The 27,778-nt window shown below is 40.3% G+C and overlaps 1 protein-coding gene across 5 annotated transcripts in view; it reads right to left on the reverse strand.

Moving 5' to 3' along the window:
* Positions 1–27,778, reverse strand: part of cdk14 (cyclin dependent kinase 14) — a 185,014-nt gene that overhangs the window by 133,735 nt on the left and 23,501 nt on the right. The window contains exon 1 of one of the 5 annotated variants that reach the window (XM_079343519.1): positions 7,411–7,691. The exons of 3 other annotated variants lie outside the window; for them this stretch is intronic. The gene's annotated coding sequence lies outside the window, so the exon portion shown is untranslated. Of the gene's footprint in view, positions 1–7,388; positions 7,692–27,778 lie in introns of those variants that run through there. One more of the 5 variants, XM_079343518.1, reaches the window with a different exon arrangement.

Here is a 27,778-nt window from a genome sequence, read left to right on the forward strand (position 1 = left end):
AATAACTGAGCGTGTATCAGGGTTTGATTGAAGGGTGAGATGACATGTTGACAATGTTTAATCTGGACAAACAAAGACGTGATGTGGTGCGGTGAAGTAGTGTGAAAGGACAGTGGCTTCCTGACGGCAGTCACACGAGGACAATCGTCTAAAAATGGTGTTCACTTTTATTTTCAGAAAATTAGCTCAATCGCCTGTTATATCTGACCTTGTCTGCATTGATGTTTAGCCATTTAAGCAATAAATTAACGGGCCATACTATATTGGATCCTACCAAATAAATGACTCAAGAATACTGTGCAATAATATATACTCTCTGGTTGATGGCATCTGGATTTCCGGTGTCACCACGATGACGACTCAAAGCACTGACCCGTGTCACACCTAGACATTCACACACTGAGGGTAGAGGCTGTTTCAAGTTAACACGAGAAGTAAACAATCCCATTCATACGCCACCGGTTAAGTGTTTTGCTCAAGGACACATCGGCAGGAGCTGGGGATCGAACCCCCGACCTTTCGGTTGACAAATGACTGACTCTACCAACTGAACCACAGCCGCTCCGATCAGAATCCCATCATGACAGCATAACAGCCTAACAAAACAACAAATAAGACATTTGTGCACCTCCGATTACTCCCAATTGTTTGTTTGAGAAGAAAATAAAAAAAACAGGAATATTCCCTGATTGGAAAAGAAACATTTAACAAAGCTCTGAGGTGCAGTTTGCTAAATTTTTTGAGAACTGCGTTTGGATTTTTCACCACCAGCTCCAGTCCATGAGTCGGACTGTGCAGTGCTCAGTTAGTGAGTCCGTTTATTTGGATCTTTATCAGAATTTCTCAGATGAAGACAGACTACTCTTGTTCTTGTTTCAGTTCTGCATAGTCTATCCATCTGTCTCAAGTAACAGTTTCACAGAGGATGCAGCGTGCCAGACATCTCTTGCAAATCTTCTATGAATAAGCAGGTTCTGTCGGGATATAATTGCAAACAATACATTCATTGAATACATTGAAATCCAAACAGTCTGACTTAACGCTTTGTCATATTTCTCTGCATGACGAGACAGACAAGTAGAGCTCTACACGATCCCTTCTGATGCAACATCAGGATGACGCAAGAATCTCAACCCTGACAGCCTTTTTCGTCACTCACTATTTTAAGCTCCAGTTTAAATAAACTCAATTCGCATCACAGCGCAAATTTGCATCTAACTGTGTCGTTGTGTATTGGCTTTAAGATGTTTATCTGGGTACCCCTCTCATTGCAAACCATTTCAAATAACATGTGGTGATTTGATTTTTGATTTGGATATACTTGATTAATCCGCTGAGGGAAATTGTGGTTGTTTAAAAGACATGCTTCACACACACATGCACCAACAGGACCTGTGGACATGCATTAGTGGAGAGATGTCAGAGCGGGGCTGCTACTCAGGAGATTCTCTGGCACCTCTCCAGCTACCAGACCAACTTCCATATTTTGGTCCGCATCGGGACTTGAACCAACGACCCTTCAGTTCCCAACCCTCAAGTCCCTACGGACTGAGCTGCCAACCGAAAGCTAACACTGCTGCGATTAACAAACTACATATTTCGCTCTTTTTTAATTAAAGTTTTTTTAATTTATTGGCAGACTTTTTATGTCTCTTAATTAGAGACAGGGCAGTGGATAGAGTCAAACACCAGGGAGAGAGAAAGTGATGGGCGGGAAAGGAGCCACAGGTTGGATTCCAACCCCGGCGGCTTGCTGGTAAGACACTAGGATACCAGCATCCCCTTTATTATGACTCTTTCAGCTTCATCTCTGACCCTGTTATTCATCAAATTAAATCTTTAATACTCACAGTTTAAAAGACGAAAACAGAAGGAGACTGTTTACTTTGTCTCTTGTCCACATACAAACACAGTGAAGTAAAAAAAAAAAAGTCTGTGACGAGGCTGTAACAGTTTAGATATTTCAAAAACTCAGATTTCTCTGAATCCATATAGACATGACATATAATTATTGCTTCCTTCAGTCATCGAATTGACCAAGCATCAAGTGTTGACAAAACAGAATAAAGTGTAAAGTGTGGCTCACGCTGCAGGATGATCAGGTGAGGTCTGATTCCTCCTCCTCAACAATCCCAACTCAAGGCTGCTCAGAACTGATCACAGGTATCTACCCAGATTAGTGTGAGGGGTAAAAAGATATATCTGCTCAGCGATCGTCGGAGACGCCCCGATTTGGCATATTGACACTTACGTCATGAAAGGGTTTTGGCATAAGTCATGTGTGATTAAAACCTCAAGAAACAAGTGTGGATAGTAGTGGCGACCGGCGGCAGGACGCAACCTGCACAGGTGCACCGGACACATGTATGCATACGACAGTTACAATCTGGCCTCCAGGCCTCACTGATGAATATGAAACCCATGTCTTCTGCATCTCCCAAAACATTTCTTCAATCAAAACTTTTTTTTCTGTTTTTATTTCTTTTTTTAAAAAACTTTTTTCTTCTTTGCTCAAAGCCTTAAAATCACCAATTTACCCGCCTGCTCCGTTATTTTCGTGAGGTCACATGAGGTGGTGCATTCATCCCCCACTACATAATCTTCATGTAGTACAGTATGTGTTGCACCAAGATCTTCATGTCATGTCATGTGAGCATGTTTGAGATTATGGAGAAGAACATCTGTTAGGATGCTCCTCATGTGATTCGAAATCAGAAAGGATTTTAAAACTCCTGCAGTGTGAGCCAGGCTTATGTTACACCCAAAACAGCCAAACACGCTCCTTTAAGAAAAAAAGCAGTGGAGTGATGGATCGCTCAACCAACTGAATTCAGTTACAGTAAGCACTGTAGAGCTGAGCAGGCAGGCCGTGACTCACACGCTGTAAACATCCATTGACCAGTGAGGAGCTAATGTGTTTTAAATTGAATTCTTGTTGCATTAACAGCTTCGCAAACCTGCTCCTCTCACACCTTTCCTGATTGGCTGCCAGCATCAAAACTGTTTCTGTCACATTTGACTTTTTTTCTGAACTTCCTCTCGAGCTCTCTTAGCCGTTATTCACACACTCACATTCGTCACACACAGCCCGGTGTCAAACCATGAGTGTCTACAAGGGAAGTCTTTCTCAGATTTATGTTGATGTATTTGAAATATGACACATTTAAAACCTTTTCACTTACGGCACAGTCATGTGTGTGTGTGTGTATGTTTCTTTATCTTGTCTTTGCGAAGACAACCATGACGGATGGTGATGAGAAAGACAGAGATTTACTCATCTGGGAGTTTTATATACTTTAAGGGGGAAACTCTGCAGTAAAGTATGATTTCCTCTTTGGCAGATCCCAACGTAATGTTCCATATCCTTGAGCTTTGTTGGCTTTCTTTCAAAACCAATGTGACTTCTTACTGCAAGTCACTTTCATTAAGTGCTCCAGCAGAATAAAATATGGAAATGTATTTTTGTTGCTCTGTCACTGTAGCTATTTATCATTTCCAGCACCGGCCTTAAGATATTATGGATGAGAGTTTTAATTAACATATGTGGTGGAACAACACATCCCAAAAGCCAGCGGATGGCCCAGATAGTGCGTCTTTGCTCTCCATTACAGAATTGATTTCACGCTGTAGAAAACAGAGAATTTGCCCGAAATTATGTTGATGAATTATATTCCTGCATCATTGAACAACCTTAGAAAGTGAAGTCTATAGCCTTGCTTTTTAAAGAGTCCAATCCCCATATCAGAAAAACAACAACTGTGTGTGAACGGGATGAATGAGAACATACAGTTGTTCACTGTAACGCCAGAGGAGACACTTTAGAGTAATGTTTTACTTTGTCAATGAATCTGATGTGTGTGTCTGAAAGTGTCAGGACTTCAATGACAACACATGTTTTTAGTGTTTGCATAAGGTTACATGAAACTACAAGGAGATGTTGTAGAATCGGCATTTTATCTCAAATTTCACCTTTCAAGCTTTGAACTGCTTATTAGACAAAAATAAACTAACAAATGGTTCCCAAGTGTATCTGTGGGAATCCATTCCCAAAAAGGTTTCCCATGATTCACTCAGTGCCCAATGCAAAGAGCCAGCACATTCCCCTGGAGTGAAGGAGCATTGTGAAGTCCAGCAGACTTCTCGGAGGAGGAAATGTTCCGGCCACTTAGTGACTCAGCAGCAAGGCCCTCAACATCCTGATTAGTACAGCCGGCCATTGACTTTGATTGGGATTCTGGAGAATAGAAAGGGCCGAAATATAAATGACTAAATTGGCCTGCTTCCCAGCACTTATGACTGCAGGAGAGCACACAGTCTCTCAGGGGAATGGCTGTGACGTAGCCAGCTCCTTCCCTCATCCTCCACCCCGACGACTTCTCTCCTCCCGAGCTCTGGCGGCGGCCACCCTCTCTCATCTTCAAACGCTGTCATCAAGTATTGAAACCTGAGCCAGGGGTGCAGTGTTTTAATACAAAAAAAAGTTCCTTACAATTAGCTACTATGTTATAATAAAGGCCGCTGACAAACGCTGCACTGGAGAATTATAAAAGCTTCAAATTACACCATCGAGTTTGAAGATAAAAATGAATTCTTACCACTTAGGAATGATTCAATGCTGTTATGTCAATGTTGGCGTTTAAAACATCTTTATTTCAAGCATATAAATCCAACATCAATACTTCATGATGAATTAAATCACTCTTCTGGTGATCCATAAAATGGGAACCAGTTAACTAGTCATTGGCCAAACCATTCATCACTGGTTGGCATGTTAGTCATTGTTAGGTACATCTACAACTGTATCATACAATTTATATGTTAAAATATATTAACACTAATCAGCTGTTTAAGCTAATGTATGGTGAAAAAAGTCCAGATAATCAGGTTGGGAAAAGTCTGAGGTCGTCTTTGGACTGTCTAAAAGTAGAGATGCACCAAAAGTCAAAGCCATGATGCTTTTGCATTCCTTGTTTAGGGGTACGACGTTCACGCTGCCAACGTTCTCTCTCATGTTTAACCACGAAAACAGACGACTCCTCTGCCAGATATATACAGTAATACTAAAGGGAAATAATTTGCATGGCCCATTCATTCCTGATGTGCCCATGTTTGTCACCAGGGCCGATATCCATGTCAGACGGACGCATCGCTGCCTCACCAATCAAAAGGTTGTTAAGATATATGTGAGTTTGGACCAAAGTGGTTGACTAACCCAACAGTGTCGTCCACAAGGCAACGTCAAACATTTTAAAACGCAATTACAAACAACAGTGTGAGGATGAATGCTTGTAACAATATAGCCTTAACTAGGTGCAGGTGGCTGAAGTGGCTCTCAGGCCTAATGAGTCAGCAGGCATTAGTCCTTCATTGTGCAGGTACTTGACATGAATCAACCTGCGTACCATCGACTATCTCAGGGAAAATGCATCTAAATGAAGCCATTGTGTCCGCTGTCAGAGGCCTGCTAGTCTGCACTCTGCTCTCCATCCTGATTGGTTCTTTGAGGAACCAGAACACCAAGCTCTGAAGCTTTGGATTCTTTCAATGCTCAAGTATTTCTGTTTGTAAAATGTCAGGAAAACAGGCTTCACCTCTGTTCACTGAGATAAACTGTATTCATTTGTTATGCTATTTAAAATCATTAGTGTATGGATGCAGCTGTGTGCGCTCCATGTACGGAGGCTATAGACTTCCAAGCAGGCGGGCCGGGTTCGAATCCGACCCGTGGCTCCTTCCTGTATGTCACTCCCCACTGTCTCTCTCAGTCCACTGTCCTATCTCTACATTAAAGAAACAAAAAGTCTTTAAAAAAAAGTCTTACAAGAAGAATTGATTGTTTCTTCATAAAAACTATCCTCTTACGAATCCATACAATAAACGTAGCGTATCAAGAGTTTGGTGTATCATTACATTCAGTCAAATGATTCTGTAATCACTGTTTCGATAAGACATTGATCCTCCGAACTCCATGAACATTCAAACACTTTCATGGAGTGTAAATAACTTGATGTTGCAATTCAGCAACCCAACTTGTTTATCCAAAGCCAAATTGGCGTCCAGTGTTGCCATTCAGGATCTGTGTATAACACTCGCTGTCAGTACACACTATGTAAGATCTTATAAGTTGGTAGATGACTAAATCTCTGAATGAGAGAAACTGTTGCTTATATAATGTAAAGCCCTTACGTGAAGTGACAACCTGCACAAAGTTAACCTGAGCCTTTCCAGGCCACACTGACAAACTATATGGGCAGGCATAGCACGGCAGACTTGTGAGCAGTTTGATCAAACACAAAATTAAATAAGACTTCAAACAAAGAGGAAGACAGGCTTTGATGATTGATAGCTCGTATCTTGAAATAACAGAAGCATGTTTCGTTATATAAAGCCAATAAGAGTCTTTGTTGCGTCTTAGCTGAGGAGACTAATCCTCTCTCAAACATGACACCCTGATACTCAACCCCTCCGGTTTCCTTCCTTATTCTATTTATTCAGACTAACAAGTCTGGCCTGCTGTCTTTACAAGGAGGTGCATATGGCCCTGCAGAAAGCTTCTCTGCATGTCTTTGAGTCTCTGCCACAGATGGTAAATGGCCTGTCCCTCCTCGTCCTCCCCACAGTGCCCACATTCCTTCCCTCTGGGCCGGGAAAAACACAAGCTTGTTGCAAATTTCCCCCGAAGTAGGACGACATGTTGTAGAGTGAGCAGAAAAACGCTGCAGCAGAGCATCCCGTCCATTAGAGCAGTAAACATCAGCACCCATTTCCCCACCACAACGGAAATGCTACTTATTAGCTTTGGGGGGGGGGGGGATGGGGGGTTCCATGGTGGAAGGAGAGGCAGGAGTCTTCTGGCTGTGCTGACGTTGTTCCAGACAGAAGGCTACACTGACACTTTGTGACAAAAACTGCAGATGAAGCTGAAAAGAAACACACACACACACACACACACACACACACACACACACTTGCATCTCTCTTTTCCCGCTACTTCCTTCCTCTCCCCAGAGTCTCTCGTCACATCCTCAGCACTGAGAGAACCAGGTGGGCCGTCCACTTTCAAGCTGTCGTGCTAGCGTGAGGGCTCATCATCACCACCGACACCCCCCCCCCCCAAACAAAATCACAACACACACTTCTGTACAAACGCCATGCATGCACAAATTGACAATCCATATCTGCTTTGTGGCTGCATAAATGCCAACATGCCTGCACATCTGCACACCGCTTCGTACAGTATTACGTGCGCGTGTGGCATGTCTGGGGAATACTATTCACGCTAAAGCGCACACACACTCACTCACACACACATTGAGAAAAACGACAGTTGGGATGTAATGACAAGGGAAGCAGGACAAAATAAGCATCAATCTCAGTCTCCCTCTTACCTTCCAGGAGGAAACAGCTCACCTGGATGCCTCTGAGGAGCAGACAGAACGCATTCAGGCCAATCTCTCCCTGCAAACCAGCTCAAAACATCTCCCTACCTCCCTCCCTCTCTCGCTCACTCTCTCTCTCTTTCCTCTCTTCCGCTCCCTCGCAAGCTGGAAATGATGAGATTGTACTATGAGCAGAGGGGGGAGTGAAATCTGAGGCGACGCAGGGTATTAGGAGGATGCGCCGTGTGTGGCAGACGGCCCAGAGAGACCGCGATCTCTCGGATCATGAGGGACCAGTCGCAAAGGGAGGGTTTGGGAATGGGTGCGATGCAGCAGATGGGATAGAAGTAAGTCTGCCTGTGAGGACATCCTGAAACCCAAAAGGTCCCCTGCTCAGCTGAGATGGTACAGCCCAGAGGAGTTTAAGGAAGCAAACTGTGTCTGTAGCAGCAGCAGCAGCAGCAGCTAGCAGTGGAGGCTACAGTGATGCAGCTGCAGCATGAATCTGAGCGCAGCTAAGCTAACAGAGGATAAGACACTTTTAACCAGGCGTGTTTTCATTAGCATCTCTGGAGCACTGAAGCAGCTCAGATGAAATGTGAAACCTACATGAAGCTTGTCTGCTCGAGCAAAACAGGAGGGCATCATCAAAAATTCAGACTGATAACCTCACTTTGGAACCCTGCCAGGATTTCCTTTTTTTTCCCCCTAAACATTTGAAGAAAGGAGTAAATTTTCTGCGGCTCCTTAATCCCAACATGCACAAGAGAAAAACAAACAAACATTGTACTGCAAAATCAATTTACAGTATGAGCATTAAGATAAGCTTAATACCACAGAGTATGTTTCACAGTCTCCTCTGTCCAAAGAGTTGAATCATTTAATTTAATATTATCTGTAAAGATTTATGAGCATTTGTTTAAACTGAGATTATAATTATATGTCAAACAACATAAACCTTTATGCTAACAATGCACTGGCCTAAATAATGACACAAAGGATTTTATCTATATTGGTGGGGTTGTTGTGGCCGAGTGGTTAAGGCGATGCAAAAGAAATCCATCGGGGTCTTCCCTGCGTATGTTTGAATCCTGCCAACAACGACTGACAGTTTACTTGAATTTCCCTGGGGATCAATAAAGTATCTATCGATCTGTCAGCCAATCAAAAACTCCATCACATGTTCACCAACACACGTTCCTCAAATCAACCACAGTTTGATGGAATCAGATCAGCAGGATGGAAAGAAGGGGATGTCAGAGGAACAAAATGTCATGAAGAAATGGATCTTTGAAAAGTGAGTCCAGTGCAGAAATGTCAAACAGGTGCATTGTCACTATTTGTGGAAAGTAGGGATGCAACGATTCATTCAACTTACGATATGATTCACGATACTGAGCTCATGATACGATTCTCTCATGATTTGTTTGAAGAGAATCTGGAGGTGACTGAAGCTTCTCATCGTGCTGCTGATTAAATGCTGCATCATGTTGGCCGTGCTGTTTGTGAAGTTCTCTGTCTTGTTGTAATATTTGACACAGTTTTTGTATTTCATTTTCTGTCTTGGGAATCTAAAATACTTCCACTGCCATGATAACATCTGCTTATTACAACCAGCCTCCTCTGCTCTACAGCTGCCGACGCTTCACCTTACTACTGCCAATCATTTTCCACAGAAATGATTTGAACCTTGACACCTTTGAATCGATTTTTACCTGCCTCACGATTAATCTTTACATCCCATGTGAAAAGTCTGATTGAATAGAAGTATTTAAGAGAAAGACCCCACTTGTCACCGACTCGCTCTCTCAGGTCAGCTGATCAGCTGCTCCTGAGGGGGCCAAAAACTAAACAGAAGCTCAGAGGGGACCGTGCATTTTTGATTTGATTGATTTTGTGTATTTTATTTCAGCACACCATGAGTCATGTTTTTTTATGCCTTGTAAATGATTGTGTATTTTGCCTTTTTAACTTTTGTTAATTTATTGTACAGCACTTTGTTCAGCTGTGGTTGATTTAAAGCGCTTAATTAAATAAAGTTGGATTGGATCATCACAGATGTTTTACTTTATGTGCCTCAGTTGACGTTTGAAGTCTTCCTTAAATACAGATTAAGATATTTCATGGGATAGATGTGATTAAGAAGGTAGGATTTCTAACTGAACTAACTCACTTCTTGAAGGAAAAGTATTGTTGAAGGAGTCTTTTTATTATAGTCTTCAATTATTGAAATATTATCGGCAACCCAACTGATATGGGATTTTTGGGGCCGATACCTACAGTAAATATCGGCCTATATCTTTTTGATAGATCTATAAATATGTAGAGATAGATATAGATATACACATGCATTGGGTTGATTCCTCAAATACAGTTATCGAACACTGGTGGAAAAGATAAAGAACACAAGATCGTCACTCAACTGGGGAGTAAAGGAGCAAGTGTATGCTTGTTGTAATCCACATAGCGCCCTCTGCTGGTGAAAGAGAACTGTGTAATACAATGAAACTCAAATGAAATGCTATCTGACTCGTGAATAAATTCTAATACTATTGGCAAATATCTGGTTTAAAATAGCAAATACCGATAGTCACTGCATACGATAATGTCAGACGATGTTATCGGCTAGCTGATTCATCAGTCAGGCTTTAAACATGCCTCTGATTCCACTCTTAAAACCCCAGACTCCGTTTAGCACTCTGCTCTTACATTCATAACTGAAGATAGATAGTTACGTAATAGGACCAATGAGACTGAAAAGCAGCAGCAGAAAACTTTTGTTTAGAGACTTCAATTCAAAGCTTACTATAGAGTTTACATTCAAAGCACAGTTTTTGACAGCGCATTATTAGATTTAAAAAATAATATTGGCAACATGAGAAACATGTAGATGTTGAATAAATGTCGCAAACACACATTGCTCGTAACATCTCCACAATACAGCTTTTTTTTTTTTAAACTGAAGTCAGATTTCAGTGAGCAGGATATCGGCCTGTTTGTGAGCACGAGGCCATTAAGATTTCTCTGAAAATTACAGACAGAAAAAAAAATTAAACAGAGTGCAGGAAGAAATAAGAACAGTGTCCAACAGAGAAGGATTGATAAAAATAAGAACGAGGGTCCTTTCTTAGTGTCCTGTGAGTGCTTACACCAATGATGGACAACAACAAAAAAACCTAGCCTAAATGCATCAATATTGTGAGTCCAAACGGAGAAGAAGCTGCCTCCTGAATCATGTCACACTCCGTCACACTAAAATACTAATCATCAGATAGAAAAGAGTTTTCCTTTGTTCACATTCTCTTTTGCCCCCCCCCCCTCCTCTCTGAGGCATGTATGACCTTGACTGGCAGGCTTGTTGCTACAGGAACCGCTCCATGTCTATTGTGTTGTAGTGAGGCAGGAAGGTGTGAAATTCACAATATGATGGCTCAGATTGGATCTAAACGAGTCGATTTCCAGGCAGACAGGAATCATTTCAAACCAGAACTGCATGCAAGATTATTTGCATTTTAACAGGATTTAACCCTGCAACCATCAGCCATGCACACATATGAAGACTGACACACACAAACACACACAGACGCACACACACAAACTAACGCTGGGTTTAAATGTGTGCAGAACAGTGAGGTGGAAAAAGGCCTGCAGGTCATTCATTATTCAGACTTGCACAAAAAAAAAAAAAAAAATCACAACTCTGGTCTTGAAGCACATAAAACATTCACATAAACACTGATACATACACACACTGTAGAGCACCACTGGGATAACTTGAGGGTCTTACATGGGGCAAAGGTGAGAAAGAGCAGAGATACAATGGATAGTGTGTTTGGATGTATGATGAGACAGACAGAAGTTAGAGAACAAACAGAGAGGCTCTCACTTAAAGAGGAATACATCTGAACCCCTTGAAATCAGTCACAACACCGTTCTCGATGCACATTTTTGAAGGTCTCTGTCTCTTCTCAAAATCTGGAGCATTTTCACTGGGTCTTGTCTCAGTCTCAGATTGGGTGGACTCCAGACTTTAGGTCAAGACCACCACTAATGGGCTATTTTTTCACGCCATTCTCAAAAGTCCTGTAAACGTCTCTCTGAGTCATGACTGTCTATAATGAGTGAGAAGCATGAGTCCCTCCAGCTGTACTGTTGTTGGAGCTGTGTTTACATGGAAGGGACGGCCTTGTGTATAAAGCTGTTAAGCTAAGTCAATGACTAGAGAAAAGAAGAATAACAGAAGACTACTCATGTAGTCTGGATGTTACATTTTGTGTTTAGATCATTCCGTGTAAATGTATGTGCCATGTGAGGCTATGAGTTAACCAAAGTGTGCTAACATTAGCCTGCTAACTAACCATAATCAGCAACTCGAGCAATGGGCAAAACTGTCCGCTGCTTGCACTCAATGGTGCTTAATTATGGTGCGCTCCATTTGATAACTCCTTTGTGTGTTTCTGCAGGAGGGCGGAGGTTTCAGAACAGCGGCGGCGTCTCTTAACAGCAGTTTGTTTTGGTTTCAGGCTGTTGCTCAAGGGCGACACCAACTGGATCAAAAGGCTGCACACTCTTTAAAGTGACCTCATCTTAGCGTTCACTCTATGGGGAAAGGGTTCAGTCAACATTGTTTGAATTTGAAAGATTCTGAGGTGAAATGCTTTTACGATCCAGATTAATCAAATAAAATATTTTGGCTACATGTGTTATTTCTTTTCTTTAAATGTAAGTTATGCATGATTCTGAACATGAATAAATATAAAACCTTGTGGAGCAATAACTTAGTGAAGTCAAACTGCTTCTGGATCTGTCGATCTTGGATCTGTGTTCACATGGACGAGGCAGAACTTCTTTTAGCTAGTTTATGTTTCATTCAGAGGCTAACATGTTTGTTCTTCCCTCTCCAACCATGTGGCAGCAGATCATGGAGAGCGAGCGTAAATTTGAACACTGTTAGAAATTGTTGCTGACGGGATGGACGAGTGGTTAGTTTGCATGCCTCATGTACAGAGGTCACAGTCCTCATAGCTGGTAGCCTGGTTCGAATCCGACTTTGCTGCTGATCATTCCCCACTCGACCTCTCCCTGATTACTGACTCTATCCACTGTCGTATCTCTGTAATATGAGCAGGAAAAGCCAAAAGAAAACATTTAGAAAAAGTTAATTCTCTACGTTTCTGAAACATGTTGCTCCACCTGTTCTCTCTCCACCGACTCAGTATGTGTCACCGCTGCTGTGATGAAAGGACGAAGGGGTTTAGAATAGAAATCAGAAAATCACATTTAGACCCAAATAATAAAAAGTATTGAAGGTTGAATTGTTGTACATAAAAATCAATCTGTTAGAATTGTCTATGTTCAATAAGTTAAACCCAATGTAAATTGAAGAAAAACAAATTTTGTATTTTATATTTGTCAGTTTATTTACTGTATCGATCAGCTACTAATGACATGTATAATGGGTTCACTTTTCTGTATGTGCATGCACGAGGTACTGAAGGCTAAACTATATTGTTTTACAAAACAGACAGTGCAGACTGGCTTAGTTGTGAAGTCTGTTTGCGGTGACAGAGGGTGCTCAAGTCTGAAGGCGTGATTGAAGAGGAGGTGTGCAAACAGTCGAAGGTCACGGAGCGCTCATTATCTAACCACAGACGTGTTGTCTCATTAAACAGTGGTCAGCATTAAGGATTTAATCATCTTACCCTGATTCCAGGGGAATTTGGGTGATTGTTGCTGATCCTCAATTCTGAAGAAAATTAGAGATTGAAGAGTGCAGCGTGTTGTCAGAGTGAGGTTGATTGGCCATGATTACTGAACCAGCATGAATAAGACACTTCTCTAAAACGTTAGAAGTATAACTGTGAAAGACTGCAGAAAAGATGGAGTGAATAAACACCATGAAGATCTACGTTTCATTGTGCAACACTTACTGTGCTGCTATCATTTAGCACAAAAAAAAAAAAAACTCTTTGGGTAGTTAGTAGTAAATATGTCAGCATATTAAATAAAGTAAACCAGTGACCGTACTAAAGTGTCATACATACATGTGCATACATCAAATAACAGCTAAATCAGTGAAGTGATTAAATTATGAATATTTACGCCTGTTACAGAAGAGTGTTGGTTTTTAACATAAACTGTGTGATACACAGTCTCAGTTTAGTCACCAAATGGTTTCTGAAGTGGACTTTTATGAACCAGTGTTGGTTTGATCTGGCGCTGTATCAAAAATTGAACTGAACAAAAGCGAGTGCTGAGGAGAGACGGGACATGTTGGGAGGAGAGAGTGTAGGATAACATGCAGCAAAGGGCCTGAAGTCAGATCTGAACCCATGTGACGAGCACTGGAGCCGACACGGAGCCTGAGACAGAACTGTTCACAGGTCACCTCGGCTTTTCAACATGTTAAAATGTTGTTTTTTTAAATGACTTTTAACTCGGTGTTAGTGGGACTTCTGAGGCTTTATTTGAAGTCAGCCTCAAGTGGAGACATTTAGAGGCTGCAGTTTCTTTGCACTTTTGCTCTGGCTTCATTTGTCAACATCAGAGGTTGCTGTTTGGTTTTAAACTGGTGGTGGGTCAATGAGAGCAATTTGAAGACGTCACTTTGGGCCTTAGAATAATCCTTGTAATGACTTTCCTCCTCTGATGATTATTTCAAAGATATCTTCATGAATAGATAATATTTTATTGTTTGTTTTTTTGCAGATGAATCCATAATAAAAACAGTTTTTACTGCTTTACTTGACTAAGATTCACATGTGACAGAATGTTTTATGTGGTATGAAAGTACTGAGTACATGCTCACATTCTTTTGTTTGTATGTATCTGCTTACAGTGAGCTATGACTGTTTGAACTCTGATACCGTTCAAGTCATTGTCTATGTTCAACAACAAGAAGATGGATCACTGTAAGTGACAGTCGGTATGCAACAGCAGTGACCTTTGGCTATCTGGTAAAAACTATTTTCATGTGTAGTCAGAGGAAAAATGTCTTTCCAAACCTTTCACTTTAATATCACACTGAAGGGATACCAAAGCAATGCTGGTCGCCCTAGGATACGAATGTTTTTAACCTTAAAATAAAATGACCACACTAATCTAATTTGCATCTCAGCTTCTGCAGCAATTTGTATTGAATAAATATCACGCTGACAGCCTCCTGCAGACATCAGCAGCAAAGTCTCCTCTGGCAGGAGCGACCTGCCGTCTGACTCTCATTAAGGCTGTTGGTGTGAGTGATGGGGATCCACTGAGTATTCTGTGGCACAAGTTCACAAACCAGCGACAAGAAACTTTTACATTATTTCAAAGTTAAATGAGCAAGCGAGCTGTCGTGCCACATTCGGCTCCCCCCCCGTCATCATCGCAGAGCGCTGTGCAGCTGCAACCAGACCTATATCCGTGTTCTAACAGGATTCACCCTGCTGAGTCACATAATCACTCAATGACCTCAAATAAGTGATGCATTTCTCTGACCTGGATATCCTGGCACTGTGCAAGTTTAACGTCCACCTTTAGCTCCACAAACGTATAAATGCCACACACACACACACACACACACACACACACACACACACACACACACACACACACACACACACACACACACACACACACACACACACACACACACACACACACACACACAGAGCTTTTAAAAACAGACGTCGTTTGAGAATACAACACATAAATCAGACAGTTTTCTGTAACCGTCACAGCCTCAAACTGTGCCCTCAATCCTCCTGTCATTTAAAGTTATAATCCCAAAGATTTCAAATTGTCATTTACCAAACCTCATGTTTGATACTCAGATATTTCAGGCTCTGCACTCTCAAACACAATGATTGAGATGTAATCTCACTGATTGAAGCGTGCAGTCAAATCGCTTCCTCACGGCATTTTGGGAATTTGTGACATTTTATTTTGGATTAAACAATGTGGCACTAAACTGAAAGTGAGTTTGGCTGAACTGTAACAAGATGTATGAGAGATTATCTCTCCTATCCGTACTTCAAATTATCATCAATGTAAAGCACATTGAGATTACACATAATAAAATGTGCCTCTTCAGTAAACTTTCTGTTTGGACGTGTATTCGATCCAAACGGCTCGTGGTGTTTTCAAAGTCTTCCAGCGTGAGGTCGACGTGAGCTGTAAGAAAAAACATCCTTTACTTATTCACCACTTTAGCAAGTCGCAAATTCATATTTGTGCCTGTAATGAATTTAACATTGACTCAGTTGTTTTCTGTCATGTCTGTGTCAGAGGTTTAAGTAAGGCTGTCAAATATTAACATTTCAAAAATCATGATAAATCGCTATGTTTCTATCATTAATTGTGATTTATCAAATTGTTATTTGACAAAAATCTTTTATTTGATGTTTTTTTTTGTTTTGTTTTTTACAGTCTTGAACTCAGACTACTGTACATCACAGTTTCAGGAAAAAAAATTAAGACGCCTCACGTCCAACTACATGAAAACAGCCCAAAGGAACGGTACCAAAGGTGTGTGATGTCAGGAAGTGGATTTTACTTTAGACTCGTCAGCTGAGCTGTCTTTCTTTTCCACCACTGTGGCTACAGGCAGACACTGAGGACGTGTATCCAAAGTGTACACATAGGGACAAAAAAGCATGCCAAGAACTGCAGTAGAAAAAATGTCATGGATTTACTACAGATCTGAATGAATCACGATTACAAGTTAACGATGGCAGCAGGAGTCTAAAGCAGCAGTTTGTGTCTCTGAGGGCTATGTAGTCGATGTCATTTTTTTTTTTTAAAGCTTCAGTACTTCTCAATACTAAAACGGAGATTACATTGTTTTAAAATATTTGGTATCGAAAAGTATCTCAATGCAGTACATAACAAGGACGTCCGAAAGCTCCTCCTTTAGTTAACAGCAACCTTGTCACTAAACAAGGTCAGACCGAAACTGCCAGAGAAGCTGGATCTCATCACGAGAGTTAAACCTTCGCTGGAAAACACCAGAGTGAGATCAGAGAGGCGGGGTCTCCCTCAGGTGTCTATTAAAATGAGCCTCGCATGTTTACACACAGCGCTGAGTCCGCCTCCCGCTGCCTGCTTGCTATAATTGGCTGAACCCCCACACGGGCGCAGACACACAAAGTGCTGAAACACAAACACAGAGAACACGGAGGAGGGACGTTTGTTGCTGCTGCTCACCTTGACTCCTCCTTGTCAATAAACAGACTAACAAACATAATAAAGTGGAACCTACCTCTCGCAGAAAAGAGCTAATCGATTGACAAGGACAAAAGCGAATAATGCCGCAGAAGCACAAGATCCAGTTAACGCCGGCCATGGCGGCGAATAGAATGACCTAGAGAGGATGAAGCGTCCAGCTGCTGCTCTTAGTGCTCCAGCTGTTTATGGGTTTCCTGCCTGTGTGTGTGTGTGTTTTTGTGCGCGCATGTGGACAAATGTTCAGTGATATTCACACCCGGTCCTGGCCTAAATCCCCCCCTCATCACAGATAGCACATCTGTGTGCCCGTCCTTCCCCTCCCACTGTCTGTATTAGGATTTAGGATTGTGCTGATGCCTCTGGCTGCTCTCCAGAAGAAAGAGAGCCTCCATGTTTCCCCTCCATCACTCTGTCATTGTTATTCTGCAGTGCGCTTCTCATTGCCTGCCACCTCTGGGCCGCTGCAGATCAATACAAGAGCAGACTAAATCACACACACACACACACACACACACACACACACACAATAAAACTGCTTATTGGAAAACATTTCGTCCCCCCCAGCTCGGCGTAGCAATTAATTTGGGACTAATTCATAAAACAATAGGTCTGCCTGCGGAGACCAGACTTCACACAATTACTTTTTCATAGTGGTGGTCAATCAGCTCATCAGTCTGCTGTTTACTCGCCGTCAGGGATAAAGTGCAGCTTTGTGCTGCTGATGAGCTTCAGAATGCAAATCAGCAGGATGACACTACACGTGCACATAAAACATACAGCGCTGCTGCGGAATTTAAAGAAGCGCTCTAATCCCTATTCATGGCTAAGCACACGGCTCCAGGCCCTCAGATTAGGGCTTACATTTTACTGAAGCCAACCTGCACAAAGTGCCAAAGTCTCCGAAGCGTTTGGTGCTGTAAAAAGTGTGACTTCTAAAGCTGGATTGACCTTGACTTGACTCTTTACTTCATCAAGCTTTTAAGACTAAAGTGAAGAAGAAGAGTTGGCTGCAGGGGCGCCGAGACAAAAATGTCTCAAACTGCCTTGATTGTGGAGATCAGTCAAGCAGATTGTTGTCTGAGGGCTTCACTGTCAGGCTTTCGGATGTGCTGAGATAATGGTGAGAGTCGCTCTAGATGAGACAAATGCGAAGCGGTGGTGTGTGTTTCCTGGCTGCTTGTCAACGCTGTAAATGTGACACATTGACAGAAAGTGCAGACAGGATTAAGGCTCAGCTCGGCCAGCAGATGGCAATGACTCTCCTACAGGACAGTGAAATGAGCTCCAGAGACTTTGAAAATGATGATGTATGAAGTTCAAGACTGAAATCAAAATGAGCCGAAATCTTGTGAGACAAACCGCTCTTCCCCAAGACATTACTTAGTGACATTAAACCCTTTGTCTTCAGAACACATACTTTACTTTACAAATGACGAAGCACAGTTCAAAGTCCTTGTCTCAGCTCATAACATGTCTGTCGTCTCTCATCCGGTAGGTCGGGGGTTTGATTCCCAGCTGCTTGCAGGCACATGACAGAGTGTCCTTGGACAGAAACAGTGAACCCCATATTGCTCCGACTGCTGCACCAGCTGTGTGTGAATGTGTATGAATAGGATTAGAGAATCCTTTTTTTAACAACCAGGAATATTTCATCATCCATGTTGCTATAATCTATCAGCTTGGGCTGGACATCTTTTGGGGTCTCACAATTCAATTTGTTTTTGATTCTCGGGGTCACGATTCGATTCAGAATCGATTCAAAACTAATCTGGATTCAAAGTGTAATTTTAAATTAGTCCACACTTCAAGACCTACTCCAGAGACTCCATTTGGCATTTGAGTGAAAGAGCTATAGCTTTAGCAGGCAGTGACTGCTTAGCCAAGAAAATCGATATTTAAATCAATATTTAAATAAATCTATTTCTTTTGGTATTTCAACACCATTTAACACACAACACATCCAACAACGTCCACTCAAACTTCTTTGTTTTGGTGCTATCTCTGTGCACATAGTGAAACTGCTTCATTGTCGTTTCTGTTCTCGATCCTTTTGTTTATACTGTGAACGTGTCAAACAACCAACTCAGGAAGATTTCAGGGACAGATTTGATTTCTGTTTCTTGAAGGTGCTTGACGTCTCTTTAAGAGGAACAATGATAACTGATGTAGCAGAAGCAGTGCTAGTTTTGATTACAAAGACTGATGATAGTACTGTTAAAAAGATTACAAAATAACAACATAGAAGCACTAGTCCTAATAGTGTTAGTAACAGTCAAAGGGTTGAAGGCATAATACAGAACAGTATTGAGGACACAGAGACATTCAGTAAGAAGAGCCTGAAAGATGATGTGACTAAGCAGAGTCTCATGATCCTCTTGTATTTTTACAGAACATTTTTGTTCTCTGGATGTCCGTATTTGGGGGGAGGGAGGAGGGGGAAATACATATGAGATGATATCACTCCTGACCCACCCTGCAACAGCAAGATGTTTCATGAGGACTTTGAAATATCCCTCTACTCGTATTTGAGCAGCATATTTGGTAAAAAAAAAAAAAAAAACCTTATAAGATCATGTATGGAGAGCCTGTTGGCTGTCAGCCCTTCCTGAAGTAAAGTGAATAATAAGCAACTTTTTTTTTTACTCACACTTAACTGGTCAATAAAGAAATACACCTCTAAAGCTGCAGAAAGAGGAAATTATCTGTCTTGTTCCAAGCAAGACAAAGTTGACAAAGTGGGAGAGGGAGTGGTCCTGGTGTCATCATAAAGACTTTACTGACTCTGACTGCAACTTCTGCACTAAAAACATCAGCGTGCACTCTCCCACCACAAACACAGGCAACCTTAACATGTTTGGTTCTTATATCATTTAACATAAATGATGAAAATGGATGTAGCAACAGCCACCTCGATGTGAAGCCAGACTTTTTTGAGCTCCTGCTTTCTAGCTGCAGAATTAGTCATAAAATCTGCCTGCTCCATGTTAACAGATGAGACGTGGCTCAAACTATTAAACTATAAAATAGAACTTTTCAGACTAGGATTCTGACGTTTCAGCTATTATCTTGTTGATTAATGTCCATGTGTTCATTTTTCCGACTCGTTTTGTATATATAAAGTGTTTGACGCACAAAGAGCAGATGTTCGTTATGGTGGCGAGCTCTTCTCACACATGCTGCTGCTCTCAGTGTCCTTAACCGGAATATTAGAGCAGAGAAGAATGGGCGAGAGAAATCACAGCAAAAACTAACAATACAGTCAACAAACTCTCCACACCTGTGAGTGTGCGCTCCAAACTGAATCAAGAATCTGTTCTGCTGTGAAATATATCGACTATATATTTAGTAAGCATTAGGCAGCTCAGCTTTCTCCAGTGTGGCCATCAGAGAGTGGAATAAGTTGCCAACAGAGCTGACCACATGTGCACATTTTAACACTTTTTCACACCAGGCCAAAAAATGGCTTCTTTTAAAACAAGCCTGCTCCCACAATGTAATGTAATTAGTGTGTATGTGAAAGTTAGTACCTCTTTTTATCCAGTATGTAATTAGTGTGTATGTGATAGTTTTAAATGCAATGTAATGCTTTGGAGTGTACATACTTTGTATGTTAACAACAGCCTGCCCAGCCTGCCCTGGTACAATGCATCTCTCCTTTCTGAGGTTAATGTATATTGTACACTGCCCCTGTTCAAATAAATAAATAAATGAAAATGAAATGAAAAGTAAGCTGAATGTGCTTAGAAAAGAAGAATGGGTGTGGTGTCGAGTCCAGCTCCCTTATGTGCATTATTGATTAAAATGTAGGTCACCGTCAATGCCCTTTGATAGGACATTGTGGCTTTAGTTTTGTACAACGGACAAAGACAGAGACTCCCTGTCCATATTAATTCGCAGTCAATATTTTAAAGAAAAAACTTTTTACATGGTTTTAGATAGTTGATTTTCTGATGAGAATTAGTCTGGCCTATAGGTCTGCCACTTGAAAGTTAACAATTTGAATCAATAATTGTTATGATCCCTCTGTGAATAACATTTTGTCCGTCAAATATCTGCACTTTTATTTAATAGTAAGATGTAGGATTTAACACAAAGTAATGAAGGAGCAGCTTTATAGCAGGTTGTAAACTTTACAAAGCCCATCTCAAAATGAGCCTACAGGGTTCGTCGTTCACGAGGTTTTTACCAGGAACTGATTTTTTTTTCCTTCTGTCCACAAATGGATCTGATAATCAAATCCAGTGAGATATGTACATGGAAGGAAGCACTGTCACTTGAAATGATCAGTAATTATCCTGCGCTTATCTACTCTTCTGACGACTCAAATCATTTAACACTACTTATCACATTCACACTGCATTCATTGACTGGTGACGTTGCGTATAGTGCTCATCAGTATGTTTACACATTCACACTCAGTGTCTTGCCTAAGGATACTTTGACCTGCAGGAGCTGGGATAAAAACCGCCAAACAGCGAGCCATAGACCCCCTTTAAAATTCAAGTTTCCTTAGATGTTCTTCTGTGGGGCACAGGAGTGGCTGTTAGCTGAGCTGCTGCTAGCTTATTTAAAAGTGCTAATCATGAATTTGGGTTAGCGTTCCTTCACAGATAACCTTTGACAAGGTTTTCATATGTGGCAGTAAAACACTACAGCACCGTCGCTTATACTATTTTTGATGCTCCTCGGCTTTAGAGGGCTGCGAACTGAGCTGTAACTGACAACGTTTCCTTGTTTCCAGATGTTTAATGACTTATAGTAAAATCCTTTAAACAGATAAATGATCTACTTTGCAATCTACATTTTTTCCATCTAGTTTTTCGCAAAAATATATTCAGAAAATTAAGCAAAAAAATGGCCAAATACAACCAATCACACCACAGGATCTATTATTTTAAATTGAAAAAATGTCAACAACCAGTAAATTGTACAGACCGAGATGGATGGGAACAACTTATAAATCACTTGGGACAAATCCACGATCCACTCTCTTATTCCACTGACAGGAGGATAATCTAAAAATAGTTCAGGTTAAAATTACATTAAATAGGATTGTGCACAACCGTGCGTTGCTATAAATGTGAAGCGCTGAATCTTAAACAGTTCTTCTTTTGAGAGGGAAGGAGCCTGAATCCTCTGAGGTTGGTGGTGCTAAACTGTTGAATGACAAAGTGCTTTATCTCGAGCTAGATAAGGGAAGGTTGCAGCCTCCTGCAGATAGCGACGCAACCACTGAGGATGAAAGACATCCTTTGTTGCCAGCCCAGATTCAGCAAGGGAGCCTGTCAACAAAGCAGCTTTTGCTGGCTTTCTGTGGCAGAAGGGAGAAAAAAAAGATTGTCATATGGCCGCCTCACTTGTCTGTGGGCTTATTGTGCTGTTTTGTGACATGAAGAAGTTGATTTCATTGGGCATATGACAAGCATTTACCAGGCAGAGTGAGTTAAGTCATATAGAGACTGCTCACTGGCTAGACACCAGTGCAATTAATGTGTATTATCTTTTATTATGATTACCATGTAGGAAACCATAGTAGATATATTCATTAGCCTTTGTGATATACTAGTGTTTTAAATGTAATAAAAAGGTTTCTCTTTTATTTAGAATTAAGTAAAACCTATTGACATGGTTTGGCTTCTCTTTTATGTCTTTCTTATCATCTAAAACACATTTGTTTAAGCTTAATTTATTATATCTAGGTGTATTACACTGTACAATGGAGGCTCATATATCCTGAATAAAAAAAGTATTCATCAAAAAAGTCTTAATCAGAAAATGCTCCATTCCTAGAACCAGGGATCAATTAATATAAGTTAAATATACAGGTTTGGTGCCAGATTTGTTCTGACATAAACGAACAAATGCTATTCCATTTTAGCTTCCATTTTAGTCTGTCATTCTGTTTTCATTGGGTGGTGTTTTCACAGTGTACCATGTTGGCTGCATACAGCTTTACCATCAGGGAATGTGCCAAATAAAATATAAAGTTATGGATTTTAATTATTTTGGTTAACTGGTTGAAAGGACGCTAACATAACCATATCAAGAACAGTGGCAGAGTCAGAATTTTTCAATAGGGTGACCCAACTGGGGAATTAGCCACAAACAAATGAATGAAAATTTGTTTTATCTTTTTACTTTAAAAAATAACACAAGAGTGACAACATTAAAAACTTTAACATTAATGACTAAAAGAAAGAAAAAAAAGATGCATCCAAAATCACAGTTTTGAGTACAAACAAAAGGAACTGTGCCACTATGCAAGCAAGAAAGACGATTAGCAAGGTGCTACAATATTGACTAAACAGTTTGATCTTTACATAAGTATGATCGACTCTTCGCCTTGTCAGGGGCGGGTCGATCATATTTTAAAAAGTTGGGATAGCCAATAGGACTTCAATACCCCAAACCCTGGATACCTGATCAAGTTGCTGTTTGAATTGAAAATGTAGATATGTGGATTAGGTAGTGATCTTTCATGCCGTCATTTTTGGTTAGAATATAACATTAAATCCAAACTTACCATTCTTCTAAAGGTTTAATGTTGGGCTATTTTCTTGCAGAAAGCAGTAACATACATGATCCTCACCTGGTTGCTTGATAACTGCATATGGCTAAGAAATAGTTCACAACACCCAGACGAATTAGAGTCACTGAAACCTGAAGTGAACAGTCCAACTTGGTGGCACTTGATGGATAAGGCTATTTCTCTCAGTTATGGTCTTCCTATATTGTCAAGTGATTTTAAACTAAATGTGGCAATGATTTATTTAGCTCATCATGATGACTGCACCTGTATAATCCACACGGATATGTCTTCATGCAATCTAAAACACATACATCATGTTGGATGTAACCAACTGCTTAATTAGCCGTCCATTCATTCAACACTCTGCAGTCATGTCAGCATGTGTTGCAGTGCTGATTTAATATTCAGACTGACATTTTTCTGTTGCATGTTTGTACATTTCTGGAGTGCAGCGGTCCGGGGCCACCAACACATATCATCCATGTTTATGCTTGTTGCTTTGATTTAAATTAGGTTTGAACGAGGAGTTAGAGTGTGCCACAGCCATCATTCAAGGGTGATTAGAAGCTTTAATATAGGCACCAGCTGCTGCACACCATTTAATCATCGCTATCAACATAACAGAGCTGAGTGCCTCCAGCGCTGTTCAGCTGCCTGCCACCTACAGGAGTCTCCCTGATTTCACCAATCACTGTTCACCCAGGAAGATGTTCATCGTGAACAGGGATTTCTAAGCACTGCAATTTCATTCATGGACAAAATCACAAATTCATTTGGTTTGAATATGTTTTTTTTTTTTCATCAAATCATTACAAACAGTGCAGACTTTTCTTTTCTTTTCGCCAACGTTAGAGATATGTTGAAGAACCATGAACATTGTTTGGTTTGTTCATTTTATTACTACAACAGAATTAAGTAGACATTAAATGTATGACCGCTTTTCACATCAGTCTGTATTTTGCAACTTTATTAGATTTGTTTAACAAAAATATGTCATATGTTGTTGGGTTTTTTTTTTCTTCCTTTTAACCTTTATTAAACCAGGACGAAAAAAAACTCAATGAGATTAAAAGTCTCCTGGACACTGTGGAAGGAGATAAAAAAGGGAAAAATCCAACTGGTTCAATTGTGAGACACAGTTGTTTAAAAGTCAGTCAATGTCAATACTAATATAATCAAGGTCATTCAGTTCAACTTAAAAAGCCATGCGTTTGGCATTCGCTTACGTGTTTGTAAGTAAGTTGTCATAATGCAGTCTGAAAAGCTTTAAAAGATAAGCACATATTGTTTTACATTATCTTAAGAAAATCCAAAACATTCAATTCCTTAGACAGATAACATGCATCTTGGCAACCCAGTCTCAATGTGGGACTTTTCACATCGTTGGAAGGGTGGAGGTGCCAAAACTGTGGATTCCTCAAGTGTCCATTCAAGGCCAACAAGTCCCATTAAAATCTCCTAAACAAACCTGTTTCTACAGTACAAATGATCATGTTTACATCATTATCTTAATTATATGATGTTATATGAAGTTAAAAGTTTGGCATAATTAGGCGTGTAACTGAGACAGCATTTCCAATATGGCAACCTCATAATTGGACTTCCAAACTCCACCCATGAAACCGATAGGTTTCTTGTAAACCTGTCAGTCAAATAAACCATGCTCCTAATTATACATAGCTATAAATAATAAAAACAATTCCTGCCCCTTGCAATGAACCAATAATCATGTCATTTTCAGTTATCCTTTGGCTGTATTAATGGACATTTTATTATAGGTGTTAATGGGACTTCAGGTGCGTTCAAAGTCAGCCTCGAGTGGACAGTCCAGGAACTGTGTTTTTTTTTCTACTTCCTCAATGGCTTCAGCCTTCAACACAAGATTTCTGCTTGGTCTCACCCACAGACTGTAATACAACAACCACCATATATCGTTCCCATGTCCCTCTTCCATTCCTGGCCTCCTAAAAATGTCAAGCTCTCTCGAAGGACTCCTCGGTATATGGATGGATGTGAAATACTGGCGCATAAGCACATTCACACACAAGAAGGCTCTCACGAACACACACAGGTACACAGACTCTCACAAAACCAGCCCTCTATACAAACCATGACCAAACCATGACCCCTTTCTCTAATGGATGTGGTCCAAACAGCCGCCAAATTTAGAGGAGAAAAGAACAATATTCTGTCAAAGAGAAGAGCTGGTATTTACTTTACTCCAAAAGGTCAGAAAGCATGATTTTATTTCTCCTCTTTCCTCCCACACGAAGGCCATTCATTAGAGGAAATATTTACCTTGACATTTGAGGCAGATATCAATTCTTTAGCCTGAATGCGAGAGAAAAGCAGTGATGGAAAAACTCAAACAAAGATTTCTGCCTCATATGAAGGTTTATGGACGGTGATTAATGTCAGTATATAAGGCTGTTATTTGTGTATTTTGGGTAGAACAGTGTATGGACAGTCAATCCCATTTTACTATACCAGCAAATTACTATACACACTATGTGGAAAACATTACAAACATGACCAGCCCTTTTGAGTAAAAGGAAAGCATTTCCGATACCTATTTTAGAAGTGGGAAAGGAACTGGATATTCTAACCAGAATAGGCCCATTTTGGCCCACAAGTCCTATCACATGCATTTGATATGACAATACCTCTACCAGTTTTTAATTTCACTCCACACTAGGGATGGCAATTTACTCTCTCTCTCTCTCTCTCTGTACTCAAGTACTCGAATGAACCTAATGAACGATTTAGGTTTTTTATGCCTGTAAAATGACAAACATCCAGTAAATGCCTGTATGCCTGTTATAATTGTAAAATGACGTAAACATACAATATTTCAAGATAAATATAAAACTTGATGGAAGTATATCTCCAGTTTACCGTTTTGATTATTAGCAGGCTAACGACGTATGCTAACAGTGCTAGCTAATGACGTGATGCAAGACTACCTGTTTCGGTCTCCGCCGTTTTCCAATTGTGTTTTAAGCATCAAACATTAATATTTCTATGGTATGCAATTTTAACATCACAAATCTTGCACTGAACATTCACTTCATCGTTTTTTCACCACTTTCCTTGACTGACATCTTGCAGGTGTAGCAGACAGTTCTGTATTTGTTGTGCTTTTGCTTTCTGTCTAATTTGTATTTGCATTGGATTTTGGATCAATGCAGAAAATAAGCTCTGTGGCAAACACGTGTTGCTGATGCGGAGCTGTTTTGTCCAGCTGGATAATCTGTACAAATGAACCTCACTTTTATGAAGTTTGAAGTGGTACTACAGCCAACAGAAGTGAAAAACTAACGTTATCTGACAGGCAAACTACACCGCAGTCAGTTAATTTTGATTTCACAACAATTATGCTTCATCAGTCTAATCAGCGGTTTTGACAAGCTAGCTAGTTAGGGGATAGACCTCACAGTGCTTAAATGGTAACTTGTTTTAAGATAGATAGATAGATAGATAGATAGATAGATAGATAGATAGATAGATAGATAGATAGATAGATAGATAGATAGATAGATAGATAGATAGATAGATAGATAGATAGATAGATAGATAGATAGATAGATAGATAGATAGATAGATAGATAGATAGATAGATAGATAGATAGATAGATAGATAGATAGATAGATAGATAGATAGATAGATAGATAGATAGATAGATAGATACAGTAGACAGACAGACAGACAGACAGACAGACAGACAGACAGACAGACAGACAGACAGACAGACAGACAGACAGACAGACAGACAGACAGACAGACAGATAGATAGATAGATAGATAAGGTATATTGAAAATAAACTGATATAAATAAAAGGTTTATAAACTTTTGAGCTGCAAACACATTTCACTGAAGCAGAGAGAAGGACATAGGCAGACAGGTAGAGACTGCAAGCAATAGGCTAATAAAACAGTCACCAACTGCAGTTATTTGTTGGTTAAATTATAATTCCTTCAGGGGTCATTGAAAGTGCAGCTGGTTTAACTGTACATGAGCATGAGCCATGTAACCTGATGCAGTTTTGTAGTTTTTCTTTGTAAGAGTGAAAATGTAAGAGAAAATTGAATTTTGTTTACCCATGAATGCTGGTATCCCAAGTTTAGATGTGTTCAAGAAAATGTTCTTGATTTTGACTGGTTCTAAGAGTTCTTTTAACTTCGGAATAGTCAACTAGTCTGAAACTTACATTTGAATTTAATCAACAGAGAAATTAGACTCTAGGAACATCCCTAATTGTAATTCTTAGCAACTTGAAAAATCCAACCCGTTTTAACTAATGTGTTTGTAATATGTTTGTCATTGCCATAAAATAAACATGAGTCTCAGGGAAGATAATCATGCTATCAAACCTTGGAAAAGTTTATTAAGAGTTTATTGGAATTGGCTTGGTTTTGCCTCACAATCATTTCTGTTATCTGTAGAGGACTTTACACCTTATGAAGCCCAGCAGGGTCGCAGACTTTCAGGACTACATTGCCAAAAATCTGCAAGGTTATTACAAACTCTGCATGACTGAATGCCTTACCCACCAAACACACAACATAACCGTCAGGCTGATTCACAGTTATAACCCATTCCATTGCCCTTCTTATGTCTCATTACCTGGAATCACCTTCCTTTATCACTTCTTCTGGTGCATA

Source organism: Symphodus melops (genome assembly GCF_947650265.1).
Source record: "Symphodus melops genome assembly, chromosome: 5".
NCBI classification, from domain to species: Eukaryota; Metazoa; Chordata; class Actinopteri; order Labriformes; family Labridae; genus Symphodus; species Symphodus melops.